The following is an 8532-nucleotide window of genomic DNA, read 5'->3' as shown; positions in this document are numbered from 1 at the left end:
TTGGGCGGAAATTCGTGGATAAATGGAAGAAATTGGTGGATTTCGTGGAGGGAAAGGTGAAGATGGATGGGGGGAAGGCTAGATCCACTTGAAACCAAGCAAATCCATGGATCAAATCCAACAAAACCTCATCAAACCAACACATCACAAAAAAATTTGGGGCTATTTTTGGTGGGGAATTTTCGAAATTGGGGAAGAACACAACAAAATTAGGCTAGAGAACAAGAAGTGGGGCTCCAATTTCGTGAGAAACCATGGCTCATGATACCAAGATGTTGTAGGGTGGAACCCTAGATGGAGATTTTTCACGAATTGGAGGGGAAATCCCCAAGAACACGAAGAACACAAGAGAGGGGAAACACTCAAATTGACTAGATCCAATCACACAAAGAGAGATACAAGGGTCCAAATCCAACACAAGAAGATACAATAGGTAACTAGTTCATCCCAATCCTATGAGGAGAGAGGTCTTGATGATCCTATGATGGGGATCCTTCCCTAGATGGGGGCTTGATATCCACTAGGGATCTTCTCTTAGGAGGTCTTGATCTCCTACAGGAGTGGGTACAAGGAGCAAAGCTCTTTAATGTCTCTCATATACTTTTCTATCCCTCTAATGAGCTAGGTGGGAGGTACTTATAGTCTAGGGGCGAAATTGGGGGAGAGATGGGTACAAAGGTCCAAAATGACCTTGAAAACATAGACACACACGGACGGGTCCGGGCACCCGGGGGTAAAGGGGTCCGGGCACCCGGACCGGTCAGAGGCGCCGGGAAAAGGAGGACCAGGCACCCGGGGCGCGAGGCGCCGGGCACCCGGACTAGGCCGAGGCCGGCTGGAGCTGGGCCGGGCACCCGGGGGTTGATGGCCGTGCCGGGAGGAGGCCGGGCACCCGGGGTGGCGACCCGGGCACCCGGGGTGGTCTGCACCAGCACCCAGGCGGGCAGGGCCGGGCACCCGGGGTGGCCTGGGCCTTGGCCAACCGGCGGCTGGTGGCCGGGCACCCGGGGGTGTTGTTGGACGGGCACCTGGACGGGTCCGAGGCCTCCGTAGCTTCGCGCTCTTCTCCTTCTCCTTCCTCTTGGGTCTCCGGTGAACTTGGTGCTTCACTCCGTGCTTCCTCGCGATCATCTCCAAAGTACCTACGAATGCATAGCATGTCTCTTTGAGGTAGAATCTCATTCTCATGTGAAACCGAACGAAACTCGAAGAGGAAAGAAGTGACCTCGTTCTCGATGTTGCGTGCACGTGCTCTTGTCACCGGTCCTCTCGGTGCTTGCGATGGTGATGGCGTGTCCATGTGGATGGACGAGGGATGCTCCACATCACTAAGTGTCTCCATATTCTCCTGTGATCCCTCCAGGAAGACAATGCTATCGTCAGCGAATAGAAGGTGAGTGACATGGGGTCCAATGCTCCCAAACCCCACTCCCTTGATTTTATTCTCATGTTGTGCTTTCCTCGAAATGCAGAGAAACCCTCCACACAAAATAAGAAAAGATATGGTGATAGAGGGTCCCCCTTTCTGAGACCACGAGAAGGGAAAAAACACCTTGAGCATCCACCATTCAGTTTGACAGAAAAACTTGTTGTCTTCACTCATTTCTATCCAATCCGATGTGAACCCAATTCTTTCCATCATCCTCTGCAAGAAACCTCATTCAACCCTGTCATAGGCCTTCATCATATCGAGCTTCACTGCACACAAATGTTTCTTCCTCTTCCGGTTGCGTATAGCATGAACACATTCATATGCGACCAACACATTGTCCATGATGGGACGACCAGGAAAAAGCGCCGTGTTCTTCTGAAATGAGGATAGGAAGGATGATCTTTAGTTGATTAGCTAAAACCTTTGTAGCAATTTTATACAACACATTAAAGAGACTAATAGGCCTAAACTGAGAAAGCAACTCCGGTGAATTAACTTTCGGGATCATGCAATAACAGTTGCATTAAAACCCTCGGGTGTAGCTGCTCCACTTAAGAAGTCCCGTACAACACTACAAATAACCCCTCATAATAGCGATCAATGTCGTTTATAGAAGAGCGCAGGTAGGCCATCCGGTCCTGGCGCTTTTGTCGGGACCATTTGAAATAGAGTTGTCTCTATTTCTTTGTCTGAAAAAGGAACTATAAGCGTTGTGTTCATGTCATCTGTGACCACCTTATCAATGATCTGTAGCAGAACCTCGGCCCCGGCTGACCCCTCGGATGTGAATAGGTTTTCATAGAAAGCGGCATCCATGGTTCTTATCTCTTCATCAACCGTACACTTGGAACCATCATCTGTACGCAGAGCTTTAACCGTGTTCTTTCTTTTTCGATGTGTCGCCCGGTTCTGAAAATACTGGGTGTTTTGATCTCTCGCCTTGAGCCAGCCCACCCTCGAGCGCTGCCTATACATAATTTCCTCCCTTCCGTAGACCTCTCTTAGTTGTTCTTCTATCTCCCGTACTTCCTGCTAGTAGCCCGTAGTTAGAGCAACTCCAACGCCGAGACCCATTTCGTCCGTGTGCGTCCGTTTGGGTCACGGCGGAGAGAAAAGTCGGCCCAACGCGCCGACGCAAACGGACGCGCGTTCGCTTTTCGTCCGCCTGTCGACCCATTCCCGGCCCATTTTTGAGCCTCATTTGTGTCGGCACGGACATGAGACGAACGCGTGCGACGCGCGCCAACTACCCCCCTAGCCCGCCAGTTGGTGGTAGCCTCCACCATTCCCTCCACTTTTCCCAAAAACATTCCCGCCTGCGCGCGCTCCCGCCGCTCGCCATGGACGACGACCTTGATGCCGCCGCCGGCCTCGCCTCGTCCGGCAATCCTCGCGCCCCCTCTGGCAAAGGCAATCCTGGCGCCCCCCGCAAGACCGCCGCCGCGCCCAGCCAAAGAAAAAGCTCATGCCAAGCAGCGGGCGAGGGAGTCAGCGAAGAGAAAGTGCCGGAGGCACGCGGCGGTCGCAAGGCATGAAGCAGCGGCCGCAACCGCCATCGCCGCCTCCGCACAGCAGGAGGACACCAACACTCGCGTCGCAGCGGCAACAAAGGATGCGTTGTTGTACCTAGGTTTAAATCCTGGCCAGCACGGGCTCGTCAACGCCTCCGTTGCCGTGGGAGTCTGTAGGAGATATGCCCTAGAGGCAATAATAAATGATATTATTTATCTCCAAGTTCATAATTATGTTTATGTTCCATGCTATAACTGCTATGGTTCTCGAGTCTGCAATAACACGAGGCTCGGAGGAAGACTCATATGCACGTGTGGAATAATAAACGGTAAGAAGTATTCTTAGTCTGGCCTCTAAGACTAGCTCAAGTGTTGCATGATGGTTCTGTTTTCCTGATCATGGGCATGTCAATGCCAGCAACTTTGAGGGCACAATGTTAAGAGAACATTTGTGTTGAATCGACCCGGATTGATGTTATGCTATGAGATACATTCGTCACAAGTTAATGGTTTATAACACAGAGACAGTTAATGTTTGCATAATTCCTTAGACCATGAGAGTATCGAGTTTCTTCATGCTTGCTTCATGAACTTTGGGGTTTGTTAAACGTCATCCGTAACTGGATGGCTATTACGGCGGCTTACGGGTTCATGGGAAAGTATGTTAAGTAACTTGATAGCTCGAGATTGGGATTTGCTCCTCCGACGATGGAGAGATATACTCGGGCCCTCTCGGTGTTACGGTGTCCATCATCGTCTGGCCAGACACTTTGTGATTTGATCACGGGGATGCCGGAACACGAAACGAGAAAAGAGAACAAAACCGGTAACGAGGTAACTAGCATAGTGGACAAGTTGTTGATCCACGGGAATGCCAACATGTCTCACCTCGGGTATTTATAACATATCGCGAAGCAACAGGAATAGCACACGGCAACTGGAGGTTCACTCGAATATTTATTCGTGTGGGTATAGGGGTCAATATGGGTGTCCACGGCTCCGATGTTGATCATTGATCGGAAGGGGTTCCGGGTCATGTCTATACTTCACCGAACCTATAGGGTCACACACTTAAGGGTCATCTATCTGCTGAATACTAGACAGGGAGTCTGAGAGAAAATCACCGAAAAAGTTTCGGACAGCGGAATCGTACCGCAGAGAGAGGTCACCGGAAGAGTTTCGGTGAAACCGAAAAAGTTGTTTCGGGGTATGCCATTAAGTCAAAATGGTTTCGGCACATGCCTGATAATTCTTGGAGGGTGCCAGAATCATTCTGGAAACTTTTTGGAATTTTCAGAAATAAAAACCGAAAATGTTTCGGAGCTGCCGGTACCGCTTTGGCTGTTTTTCACAGATGAAATTCACTAATCTGAAATTGTTTCAGAACGAATCCAAAATCATTTTAGTGGGTACTGGAATTATTCTAAGACCCATAGAAATATTTTCGGATTTAGTGGACGCGAAAATTTGTCTTCATGAATAGTGAAAACGCATTCTTGTTTGCTTTTCGCAGATGAAAATCACTAAACCGAAATTGTTTCGGAACGCGTTGAAAATTATTTTAGTGGGTACAGGAAATGTTCTGAGCCCACATAAATATTTTCAGTTCGAACGGACGCTGAAAAATGTCGTCATGAATAGTGAAAGTGCTTTTTGCTTGGCTTCTTGGAGAAGCCACCTTGAGGGCCTTTTTGGTATTTCCCCCCTTGGCTTCTTGGAGAAGCCACCCTTGGGCTTGGCCTATAAATAGGGGTGGAGGGGGCTGCCTAAAGGATCATCCCTTGCTCTCATACACATGCCATTCATTATCTGGCTTCTTCTCTCCCTCCCACGAAAAGAGTTTCGTAGAGCCGTAAGGCTGTCTGGGTTCCGGCAGGAACTAGTTTTGGACGGCGAAGCCCTGCCGGATAGATGACACCGTATGTGTGCAACTCTGTAGAGAGATCGTAGTTTCGGTCTTAGTTCGTGAGTGCCTCCCGAAGGGCTTTCCGTGTGACCGTCCGAGTTTCGAAGGTCCTCCCGAAGGGCTGTCCGAGTGACCGTCCGAGTTTCGAAGGTCCTCCCGAAGGGCTGTCCGCGACACCGTCCGGGGGGCTGTTCGACCGCCTCCCGGAGGGTTGTCTGAGGAGAAGATGAGGGTATACATCCTCGCGGTTGGGAGGTTGTAAATCCTAGCTGCGGGGATCTGCACCGCCGATCGTCATCGACTCTACTTCCCGCTGCGCTACGAGTCGGTAACGAAAAAGATCAAACCTTGTATGCAGTCTCCATAGTGGTCCTGGGCTGGTGCGTAGGTCGGAAATTTTTTGTTTTCTGCTGCGTTCCCCTACACAGTAGTACCGCTCTAGAGCGGTGGTACCGCTGGTAGTCCCCAGCCGTAGTACCGCTGTGGTCTCGTGCTAGTACCGCCTCGATTTGAGGGGTCTTTTTTCGTGTCGGGTTTTACGGTAATTGCCGCGGCAGTGGGGGCCGTAGTACCGCTCGTATGCGGTAGTACCGCCCAGACCACCGCGGTAGTACCGCTCTGGGCCCAGCATTAGTACCGCCCGGGGGAGCGGTAGTACCGCTGTGATCAGCGGTAGTACCGCTGCCTCCTGCGGTAGTACCGCTCTCTGCGGGGCTGGTGTGGGGGGTAACGGTTGGATTGTTCCCCCCACTATATAAGGAGGTCTTCTTCCCCAAAGTTGACTCACCTCTTCCCCCAAAAGCTCCATTGTTGCTCCAAGCTCCATTTTCGCCCGATCTCTCTCCCTAGCCAATCAAACTTGTTGATTTGCTCGGGATTGGTTGAGAAGGCCCCGATCTACACTTCCACCAAGAGAAATCTGATTCCCCCCACTTATCCCTAGCGGATCTTGTTACTCTTGGGTGCTTGAGCACCCTAGACGGTTGAGGTCACCGCGGAGCCATAGTCCATTGTGGTGAAGCTTTGTGGTGTCGTTGGGAGCCTCCAATTAAGTTGTGGAGATTGCCCCAACCTTGTTTGTAAAGGTCCGGTCGCCACCTTCAAGGGCACCAATAGTGAAATCACGGCATCTCGCATTGTGTGAGGGCGTGAGGAGAATACGGTGGCCCTAGTGGCTTCTTGGGGAGCATTGTGCCTCCACACCGCTGCAACGGAGACGTACTTCCCTTCAAAAGGAAGGAACTTCGGTAACACATCCTCATCTTCACCGGCTCCACTATTGGTTATCTCGTCCCTTTACTTTCGCAAGTTTACTCGTGTTATATCCCTTATTTGCTTGCATGCTTGTTGTCATTGCATCATATAGGTTGCTCACTTAGTTGCATATCTAGACAACCTATTTTGATGCAAAAGTTTAATTTGGTAAAGAAAAGCTAAAAATTGTTAGTTGCCTATTCACCCCCCCTCTAGTCAACTATATCGATCCTTTCACCAGGGGAGAGAAAAGAGAGAGACGGTGACATGTGGGGCATGCCCGGACACAGCGGACGAAGAGGAGGCGGAGGCGTCCGTTTTTTGTCTGCTTTTGCCTCAAATCCAGAGCATCTTTGGTCTAGAGATGGGGTGAAACGGACACGAAGCGGACGAAAAAGTAAAATGAGGTCTGCCGATGGGTCATTGCATGTGTCTGCTTTTACCCAAACTGCGTCCGGCGGACAAGATAGGGTCCTGCAGTGGAGTTGGCCTAACTCCGGCAGTGAGAGAAACACGGTGTGTGCCGACGACTCGGCGAGACCGTGCACAGCGACGCGACGCCTGCCGGATGTCGTCAACCCGGTCCTGCTCTCAGAGCATCTCCAGCCGTTCGGCCTCCCAGGGCGCCGAAAAAGACCGGCCTGGGGGCGAGCCGGCGCTAGATCGGCCCCTGGGGTTCATTTTTCCCCAGCCACGCGCCCAGGCGCCGCCCCCCAAGGCGCTCCATATTCAAAAGAACATCATTCCCGCTCAAAGAAACAACAAACCGGCGATCATCGCAATAGTTCGGCGACTCGGTGCCACAGTTCGGCGATCAAAATAAAAGGACACGCAGTAGTTCGGCGTACAAAAAAGGAAGGGCGCGGAAGGAGTACATCAAGCGTCGAGTTCAACCTCTGGTGGCGTAGTCGTCAGCGTACGCGGGCTGGGAGGAATCGGCGCGGCTTCCGGGCTGTTCGGCGCATCTTCCGTGCTGCTGGGCGCGGCGGAGGCATCGTCGGTGGGGCTGAGCGTCGCGGAGGCGGAGACATCGTCGGACCTGGTCTCATCGTCATCAGCCGCCGGGCTGGGCGGCAGCGTCGGCGTCGGCGTCGCCGGTATCTGGTTTAGGATGAGGCCGCGCTCGGCCAAGAACCACGCCTTGAGCTTCTCGTCGCCGCTCTGGAGCATGTCAGCGCCGCCCATCAAGAAGGCGATGTCGTTGTTCCTCTTCTTGGCGTCTTGAGCTTTGAGTTTCGCGGCGGCGTTGGCGCGGAGCAAGTCGAGTTTGACGGCGTTGTTCGTCATCAAAACAGCCCACCTCGCCTCTGTTTTCTCCTCTCGCTCGGCGGCCCTGGTTTTGGCGTCGGCGATGCAGTGCTCGATGGACTCTTGCACGCGCACGGCAGCCGTCTCGGCGTATTTCGCCTTCTTGGCACCTTTGTTGCCGTCCGGGCGTCCATCGGCCGCGCCCGCTGTCGGCGCGTCCGGCTTGTACGTCTCTTTGGCCTTGGCGAGGGTGCGTCGGACGGCCGCCCATTTCTCGCACTTGTCGATCCGTTTGAAGACGTGGAGGTACTTGAAGTCTGTGTCGCTGTTGTCGTCGCGGAACATGGCGAACATGCGCAGCAGCTGCGCCGAGAAAGAACGTCAGTCGGCACCAGAGCGCCGAGAAAGGCAGCAACATGGACGGCGTACGATACCTGATCCTCGACGCTGGTGCCGCTCTCCGGGCGAGCCGTGACCTCCTCGACGATCCCATGCCGAGCCGGCTGCGATGATGTCCTCCATGTCGGCCTCCGTCGTGTCGGCGTCGCCGAGATGCGACGAGGAAGAGGCTTGTGAGTAGAGGCCGCGGCGGAGAGGCGACGTCGGTGTGGCTGCGTAGTCCGGCGGTGAGTACGTGTACGGCGGGTACTGCATGCCGGTGAACGCAGGCGAGGGCGTGCACTGGACGGGGCGCCCATGGGGGAAGGTGATGTGGGGTTGAAGCCGCCATGGGCGTCCCCGTCGGCATAGCTCGGCGACGGCGTGCTCCATGGGTGCGGCGACGATGAGAACCCGGCCGGAGAGCCGATGCTTTGTTGGCTCCAGACCGCGTACGGATGCCCGGGTGGGTTAATCATCGCCGCGCACGCCGCCTCCGCTTGTTCGGCCGCCGCATGTTCCGCAGCCGCCGCCGCCGCAGCGTCCGCCGCTTTCTCCCTGGCCTTCTTGGCCCTGTTGCGCCTGTCGGCGGTGACGGCCTCCCGGCGCTCCACATCCGCCTTCCACTCGGCGTTGGTCATGCCGAGGGGCTTGGACAGCGGAGCCCTAGGCTTCCTTTGCTTCGGCGGATCCGTCGCGGCGCGCGACATCACGTACTTCTTCAGCGGCATGGCGGGACGGCAGGGTGGAGGCGGGGTTTGGCGGGAGGAATGGAGAAGAGAGGGGGGAGCGGGAGGAAACGG

The sequence above is a fragment of the Triticum aestivum genome, chromosome 3D, assembly GCF_018294505.1.
Source record: "Triticum aestivum cultivar Chinese Spring chromosome 3D, IWGSC CS RefSeq v2.1, whole genome shotgun sequence".
NCBI lineage: Eukaryota > Viridiplantae > Streptophyta > Magnoliopsida > Poales > Poaceae > Triticum > Triticum aestivum.
Note: the sequence above shows the minus strand (reverse complement) of the source record.